Below are 9252 nucleotides of genomic sequence, written 5' to 3' on the forward strand. Positions count from 1 at the left end.
GGCTCACTGGCCACACACCCCAGGACCAACACCCAAGACTGCAGTCCAGATCCAAGCAGGTCAAAGCAAAAGCAATTATCCTCTGAATGGTTGCTTGGTCTTCCTACAATCTGCAGAACAGGAGCTCCTGAGGTAGCCATGCACAGCGGCTGCAGCCTCCATGTCTCCACCACCTCTGGTCCTGGGGACAAGGGCTGACTGGTCTTCTGTCCCCCTGTTCCAACAGACTTCCCTAATGACCTTTGACTTTCTCTTAGGCATTTATGGGTTAAGAAGTCTGGAAACTGCCACAGCTGCTGGTGATTCACTCTTCTGGAGTCTGCTCTGTCCAGTCTGTGTGGCTGGTCAGGCTGCCCTGGGCCTGCGACCGCGTGTCTCATACGGCCTGTGCTCAGCTCCCAGCCTGCTGCGATGGCCCCCTTCCTGTGGGCCTGCCAGGCCACCTTCAGCAGGAGATTTGTTTCCTCTGTCACTCTGTGGGTTCTGTAGCTCTAAAGTTTGTTTGGAGTCATGCTTTACAGGTATTGGAGGTGGCTGTGGCCAGAACTCACGGAATTTCCTGCTTCTACTCCATCATCTTGGCTCTGCCCTGAGGAGGGGCTTTGAAAGCCAACCAGAGCATTTTGTATTTGCTCCTGGAGCCATAGGGAGCCACTGGTTTGAGGAGGGGATGGTGAGGTCACAGCTGCAGTTTAGGAAAATCCCTTTGGTGGCTGAGTGGAGGCTGGTCTGGAGAGGGGAGAGACTGAGGCAGGGACCAGCTCATTGAGGAAGGACGTGGAGTGACCCCATGCCAGCCTCTCTCCCCACTTGTCTGTCTTGAGCATATCCCTCCTCCTGCTCTTCTCCTCGGCTCCTCGTTATTCCTTCTCAGAAGACCCCCCCACTCACACCTCCCAGGGACCCACTCCATTGTCCACTGTGGGATATTCACTTCAGTTCTCAAAAATGATTGAACATTCACTTCCCCTTTGAGCAGCAGCACCAGTTCAAGGCTGGTGGGAAATGGGCCTTTGTTTCCATGAACTTGGCAGGAAGGAGTGTAGCGGCTAGATTGCCCACCCTAGAACCTGGAGCGCCTCAGTTCAAATCTGCCTCAGACGTTTCCTAGCTGTGTGACCCTGGGCAAGTCACTTCACCTTGTTCACCTCAGTTTCCTCCTCTGTAAAATGTACTAGAGAAAGAAATGGTAAACCCCTCCAATATCTCTGCCAAGAAAACCCCCAATGGGGTCACAAAGAGTCTAACACAACTGGAAATGTCTAAATAGCAAGGACATGAGTGGTCAAGTGAATGGTCACAGATCTCCTCAAACAAGGGCTGCTGGAGGAAGGCTTCACCATCCCCAGGGAACAGCTCCTCCCCGGACTCCATCACAGTGGTGAGCGCCTCTGAAGACCATCATCTCCCCGCGTTTGTGATCAGAGGGTCATCGAATGGCCTCTTCCCTTTGTTACAGCTTTCAAGGAACCTTGAATGAAGATACATAAAAGGCATAGAAATGAAAGTATATACTGTAGGAAAGAATAAAAATCACATGGAAGAAATACGTCTAAAAGAATATATTAGTGTGTATATATAGTTTTAAAGAAGTCTATAGAAAAGAAATACTTATAAATAAAAGTCTATAGAATAGAAATCTGCCTGTTCTCAGAGAAGGTCCCAAAGTTTCTAAGCTATTTTTCAAGTGATAGTTCCCTGACCTGGGCTAATCCATCATAATTCTCGAGGCCGATATATCCATCTATCTCGTGAGCTCCCAAATATCCATTCTGGGACTCACCCACATGGCCCCGGATCTATATGTTATCCAACCTCAGGAGTCTCTCTGCTAGGTGGTTCCGTGGATGGAGGGCTGCAAACAGGAAGACCTGAGATCAAATCCAGGTTCAGACACTTACTAGCTGTGTGACTCCAGGCAAGTCACTTAACCGTTGTCTGCCTCAGTTTCCTCAACGATAAAATGGGGGTAATAACAGCACCTACCTCACAAAAACTTCATAAATGCTTATTCCCTTCCCTTCCCCCTCTCAGGCATTTAGGGACGCCCCTGCTGGATGTGGCAGCATGCTCCTGGAGTCCCTGATCCCTTGGAGGCTGAAGCTAGTGGGTTGCCTGAGCTCCAGGAAGGCTAAAGCTGCTTGTACGTCCACATTAAGTCTCACACCAATATGGGATGTGGGGAATGACCAGGCTGCCTAAGGAGGCAGGAGGCAGCCCAGGTCAGAAATGGAGCAGGTCAAAGCTTTCGTGCTGATTCCTGGTGGGGTCCGGCCTAGGAGTGGCACTTCCAGCCCGGGAGAGAGGAGAGCCTGTCTCCAAAATATGGGGGAAAAATTAAGGAATCTTCTAACTGATGGCAAATTGGGGGCATTGCAGCCATCACACAGAATGATGGAGTGTCAGAGCTGGAAGGAAGCCCAGAGGGCTCCTGTGCAATCTAAGAGGAACACCAAGGGGTCGGGTAGCCTCTGCTGAAGACGGGCATGAAGGGGGTGCCCCTGATGTCTGGAGGTGGCCCGTCTTCTCCTATTGTCATGAAGAGTTTTCTGGCATCCTCCAGCAACAGAGTCCCCCGTTAATGCTGGTTCTGCCCTCCAGGGCCCACAGAACAGAGTCCATCCTGCCATGTGAGGACCCTTCAGATACTCAAACACAGTTATCAAGTCAACCCTGTGTCTTTCCTTTGCCGGGCTAAACATTCTCAGTTCCTTCAACCACAGAAAATGGTGACTCTGTTCACATCTGGCCCATTAGTGATCTCTCCTCCACTCAGCCAAAGGGTTGGAGCAGAGAAAAATGACTGTCCTATAAAACTGCTCCAGTCCTCTCCAAATTCAGAAGCATCCACCCAGCACACCACAGCCCACAGTTCACAAATGACCACCCTCTTCCTTACAGCATTGAGGGATGGATGGAATTTGACCAAGAGCAGGGAGAAGGCATTTCAGGCCCATCCTCTGCTGGGGTCACATCACATTTAGAACGGGTAGTATCTAGGTCTGGGAAGGACTCTGACAAGCTGCCCATGGGCGTGCTGGGCAGAGGGCCATGAGGCCTGAGAAATGATGTTCTAAAAAGACCATTGGATGAGCCCGGACAATCAGAAGAAAGAAGAGAAGGCCCAGGGAGGCCCTGAGCACTGTCTTCATGTATCTGATGGACAGATGTCTCACTGATCATCCTGGGCACAATGAATGGGAGGGGCCTGAGAGGCAGGTAGAGGCTTGATGTCAGGAAAGCCTTTTCAACACCCAGAGTTTCCCAAGCCTGGAATGAACTTCCTGGAGATGGAGGAGCTCCCCTCTTCTTGGAGGTCATCAGGCAACGGCTGAGGAAGGCAGACTGGTACTAGGTTTGAATCCTGGCTTTGTTCCACTCAAATTGGAGCAACTCACTGAACCTGTCCAGGCCTCAGTTTCCTATTCTGTAAAATGAGGCTGAACGACTTCTAAGGTCTCTCCCTGCCCTAAAGCTACAATTCTAAGAAAAGCACCAAGGCCAGAAAGCAAAGGGCTTGAGTTTAGGATTCTCTGTGTCTTTGAGTGGGACTGGAAAGCAGGATCCTACATGGAGACAAGAGAGACTGGAAAAAGGCTTAAACACCAAGATATTGGACATGGAGTCAAGGAGGTCTGAGGTCAGATTAGGCCTCCACCACTTCCTCCCCGAATTGTCCATGGGCAAGTCTGCCCCTCCCAAAGTCTGTTTCCTTATCTGTATAATAGTTAATGGCTGTGGCCTTTGCCTCACAGGTCGATTGTGAGGATCAGGCAGGATAATGGCTGCCAAGGGTTCTGCAAACCCCAAAGCGCCATAAAACTGTCAATTCTTATTATCCATAAAATGGGGATCATGCTTGCTCTTCCTAGCATAGAAGGCTGCTCTAGAGAGAGTACTTTGTAAGCCTTCAAGCCCCATATAACTGTGTGAAACTGTTATGATTTAGGGGACCCCAAGGGCAGAAGGAGGAGCAGAATTTTCAGAAGCTGAGTTGGGCTCAATGTGAAGAAAGAGTCTCTAACAAGAAGAATGACCCAAAATGGAATGGGGCTACCTGGGAAGATAGTGAGCTCCCCATCTCTGAAAGTCTTCATGCAGATGCAGGAAAATGATGATGCTGTTTGGCCAAAAGACAGTTACAAAACCAAGGGGTTTTTCTCCTGACCAGGGATGGGACTAGCAACTGTGTCTTTGTTCCTGCTCATTCACATGTAAAACCAGAGAGGCCCTTGGGAATGTCTAACCCTAAGTTATCTGCAATAAAGGGTAGATAGGGTCAGTCCCACAATAAACATTTATTAAGCACCTACTGTGTGCTGGGCACTGTTCTAAGTGCTGGGGATACAAACACCAAAAGAAAAGTCCCTGCCCTCAAGGATCTTGCAATCTAATTGGGGAAGACAAGACATAAAAGGTTGAAAAGGAGGGTGGTGGGAAGTTCCAGCTTGGTGGGGGAGGGAGAGGGCGAGAGATGAAGGAGTCCAGTACAAAGGGATGAAGTTGGTGGGAAATGCAGAGATGGTTGGTCTGGGAATCCTCTTAAGCGAAGGCTTGGGGAGGAGTTCTTTGCTCTGTTCTCCAGCTTCCCAATGTGAGGGGCAGAAATATATGTATTATTGATTGATTGGTCATTGTCCTTCCTTCTCGGAGAGGACTCAAATCACACCATGATGTTGGAGTCAAGTTTCAATGTGTCCCACTGGCTGATCAGACCAATATGAGCTCAGAATGCTCTGCCACGGGTTGGGCACAGATACTCCATGGGAACATTTGGGTTGAATTCTCCAAATTTGCACATCCTGTTTTTCCTTTGAGTTGTTTCAATCTGGCTTTGCTCATAGAACACAGCACCTTCTCTGATGTGGGCATGCCATACAGGGCGGTCCTCTGCCAGGGTCTCCCATCTCACACAATCAATTTCAAACTTCTTCAGAGAGACCTCAAGAGTGTCCTTGTATGGCTTCTTCTGCCCACCATGTGAGTGCCTGCAAAATAGTGTTTTAGGTAAGCGTACATTTGGTATTCAAACAATGTGGCCAGCCCATTGGAGTTGCATTTTCTCAAGCAGAGTTTGAATGCTTGGCAGTTTAATTCGAGTAAGGACCTCAGTATCTGGTGCCTTATCCTGCCAGGTGATCGTCGGAGTCTTCCTAAGACAATTTGAATGGAAGCGATCCAGTTTCCTGGCCTGGTGCTGGCAGACTGTCCAGGTCTCACAGGCACACACAGTGAGCTCAGCACCACAGCTCTGTGGACCTTCAGTCTGGCAGTCAGTCTAATGCCTCTCCTCTCCCACACTTTCCTTCGGAGCCTCCGAAACACTGAGCTAGCTCTGGCAATGTGTGTGCCAACCTCATTATCACTGTGGACTTCCCTGGAAAGTGTGCTGCCAAGGTAAGTGAACTTATTCAGCATTAAGAACTTCTCATTTGCCATAACTGATGGTTCCACATATGGATGGTGTGGTGGTGGCTGATGGAGAGCCTGTGTTTTCTTAATGTTCATTGTTAGGCCAAAATGAGCACAAGCAGCAGAGAATTGATCCATACTTTGTTGCATCTCAGCTTGAGTGCACAGTCATCTGCAAACAGAAAACAATGCACCAACCCTCCCTCTACTTTGGTCTTGGCTTGTAGCCTTTTCAAGTTGAAGAATTTACCATCAGTGTGGTAGCTGACCTTGATGCCGTGTTCACCCTCATTGAAAGCATTGACAACATGGCTGAAAACATGCTAAAAAAAAGGCATGGGAGCAATCATACAGCCTTGTTTCACTCCGTTGGTGACTGGGAAGGCACAAGAGTATTGTCCATTATCTAGAAATCTAGAATATGTATTATAATATGCATATGTATATGTGCATACATATATATAATTGCAGGTGTACATTATGTGTACCAAATATACATGCATGTGGATAAGTGTCATGTACGTGTCTATATATGTGTATTACATTATATGTACATGTTGTATTATCTATTGTATTATATGTGTATATTACATGTATACTATGTGCAGGTGAACTGACATGTACACATGGCTATTATATGTATTGCGTAATGAATGTATATGCACTGCATCGTGGGAATGTGCGTGTATCTATGCATTATAGCTATAGTGTATGTATGTGTGTGCATATGTGTGTCACACATATACACGTGTATTTAATGTGTGTACTGAATGTATGTATTGTGTATTTGTGTGTGCATACAATGTATCATATTGTGTATACACGCATGCATGTCTGTCGTGTGCTCACATGTGTACAAGATGTGTGCTTTGCATGTATGTGTGTGCACACATGTATGTGTACCAGGTGTGAGTGTGCGCGTACATACACATAGACAGCCAGGCACAGTGCTTCTGGAACAAGGGTAAGTTTTTTCTTGTGGAAGTGGTTCCAAGTTTCTCTTTCTTTCATTTCCCACTACACACACTCTTTTACACTGGACGCTACATGGCCTCCAGAGCCTTGTCATCAGGAAACTCATGATTCTTGAGATTGCATTCGCCTAGGTGCTCTCATCTCATCAGTACCCTTAGTACCTTCTGCCCCTTGGATTAGGACTCCAGTGTTGATGGGGAGGCACAGAGTACCTGGGATGTGGAATCTCTATGTGCATCTCAGGGCTCCCTGGGTGTGAGAGGCTCGATACTCGATAAGGGTATTCTATCTCCAGACAGTCTCGATTCAATCATAATTTGTTGTTTTTTTTAAGTAAGAGTCAAAGAATGGATTATAATAACAACCGACATTTGTGTAGCACTTTGCAAAATATTTTATATTAATTTTCTCATTTGAGCCTCATAATAAGCCTGTGAAGTAGGTACCACCAGTGTTATGTCTCCATTTTACAGATTGAAAAGACTCAGAGAGAAGGAAATTATTTATTTGCCCACATGACTTTTCTGCATCAGAGACAGGATTTGAACTCAGGTCTTTCTTGACTCCACTATAACAGCATGCATCTGCTGTGTGGAAGACCTTTGTGGCAGTCCCTTCCAGCACAAAGATGTTAGGTTTCCATCATCTTCCTGGAGTTCAGTCTCTCCACTGGTAGAATGAGGTGGTTGGACAAATGGTGCCTATGGGACCTGCCAGCTCTGACAACCTGCCAATCTGTGATTCTTGCTTATGATGTTAATAATATTCTTAGTCAAGACTTTATTTATGGATAACATCAAAGTAACCTTCAGCCTTGATCACATCTGAATCCCCACACATTCCCACCAAGCAGAGCCCAAATTAATGAGGTTTTTCCAAAGGGCAGATGACCAGAGCGCCTTTGAATTCATCTTGTAAACTGCCTCCCCAGCAGGCCATCCATCTTACTATGTGTGTGTGTGCTTAAGACCTCCAGCACAGCCAATGGCTCTGATTCAAATGGGCATCACTAACTCCACTGGGGTCACCTGTGTGAACAAATTCTAGACTATAGCATAGAAGAGTGTGAGATGTCTCTAACCATGGTACCCTGAGAGTCAGAGACCACCTCTATAATGGGACAGGTCACTGAACTTCCCTGAGTCTCAGTTTCCTCATCTATAAAATAAAGGGGTTTAACTCAATGGCTTTCAAGATAGAAAGAGAAGCCAAAAGCCTCAGGGAGGACAGAGTTGAAACACTGGGAATGAATGAGATGCCCAAAGGAGAGGGTACAGAAGATGGAGAGAAAATGGTCAAGTTCTGAGCTTGATCATACTTTGGGGGCCTGAATAGGTACTGAAGCTAGCAAAGGAATCAGTGAAGGAGCAGTCCGAGGGGCAGGAAGAGAACCAAGAGAGTATGGCACCCTGTAATGCAAGGGAGAGGAGAGTATCTATTAAACATATATTTATACAAGGCAAAAGACAGTCCCTGCCATCAAGGAGCTCACAGTCCAATGGGGAGAAAACGTGCAAGCAACTCTGTACAAACAAGCTATCAATAGGATGAACAGGAAATGATTCACACAAAGAAGGCACTAGAATTTAAAAGGAAATGGGGAAAGCTTCCCGCAGAATTGGGGATTTTAGCTGGAACTTGAAGGGAAGGCAGGGAAGCCCTGAGGAAGGAAGGCATTCCAGGCATGGGATAGGGTCAAGAAAATTCCCAGAGCTGAGAGATACCAAAGGTGAAATGGATCAGAGATATTGTAGAAATGAAATGGACCAGAGATATTGCAAGGGTGAAATGGACAAGAGATGCAGCACAGGTGAAACTGACCAGAGATGTTATAAAGGAGAAATGGACAAGAGATGCTGCACAGGTGAAACTGACCAGAGATGTTATAAAGGAGAAATGGACAAGAGATGCAGCACAGGTGAAACTGACCAGAGATGTTACAAAGGAGAAATGGACAAGAGATGCTGTAGAGTTGAAATCGACAGGCTCTGGTGCTCACTACCTGTGTAGCCTTGGTCCAATTCCTTCCCCATTCTGGGCTGCAGTTCTCTATAAAATTCTAAGATCTCTGACAGCTCTTGACCCTCTGAGCCTCCTCTCTTCATCTGTCCATGCTGGAGACAGAGGACCTGAGACTCCCAAGTCTAGGCCCTGGGTAGGGAGGGGCTTCTGTAAAGACTGCCAAAGCAAAGCAGAGACTCTTCTGTGAATCCCTTCCCAAGAGAAAGCCCTAGCCAGGCCTCACATCCCACACACTGCCTAGAAAACTCCCTTTGGTTACATGTCTGGAAATAAAAATACTACACAATTACCCACTTTTACGATGTACCTTTTGGAGCAGATCACCAAGGTTCCCATGGTTTAAAAAAAAATGAATTACATAAATTTGAAAGACCTTTCAGGCAGGCAGCTACAATACAGTGGCTGAAGCTCTGAGAAACAGGTATGTGCTTAAATAGAGATTTAAGCCTGGACCATGAGGACCCCAAAGGGAGTGGCTGGTTAGGAAGCAGCCCAGGCACCCGGCTGGCTGTGTACAGAAACAGGGACAGGTCCTAAATCACGATGGGAATAATAAAGGCATCTGGAGAAGAGGGAGGATTGGGTGGCTGCAACAGCGGCTACCTCCATGCTCTGAGGGAAGGTATGAAGCAAGGCAGGGTGAGGGGTATAGTCAGGCAGGAAGAAGGGAGTAGAGAACCCCAACCTCAGCCCCAGCCCCATGGTCTATATCTATAGTAACACAGAACAGAACAATTCACCTTTCTAGGGGGGTTGATCCCACAGCTACAACGACAGCCAATCAATCAATATGCATTTATTAAGCATCTCCTATATGTCAAACATTGTTCTGGGTGCTAGAGA

This window comes from Petaurus breviceps, unplaced genomic scaffold (assembly GCF_028583685.1).
Source record: "Petaurus breviceps papuanus isolate PSGF00001 unplaced genomic scaffold, PetGlider_PUasm1.0 428, whole genome shotgun sequence".
Classification (NCBI taxonomy): Eukaryota; Metazoa; Chordata; class Mammalia; order Diprotodontia; family Petauridae; genus Petaurus; species Petaurus breviceps.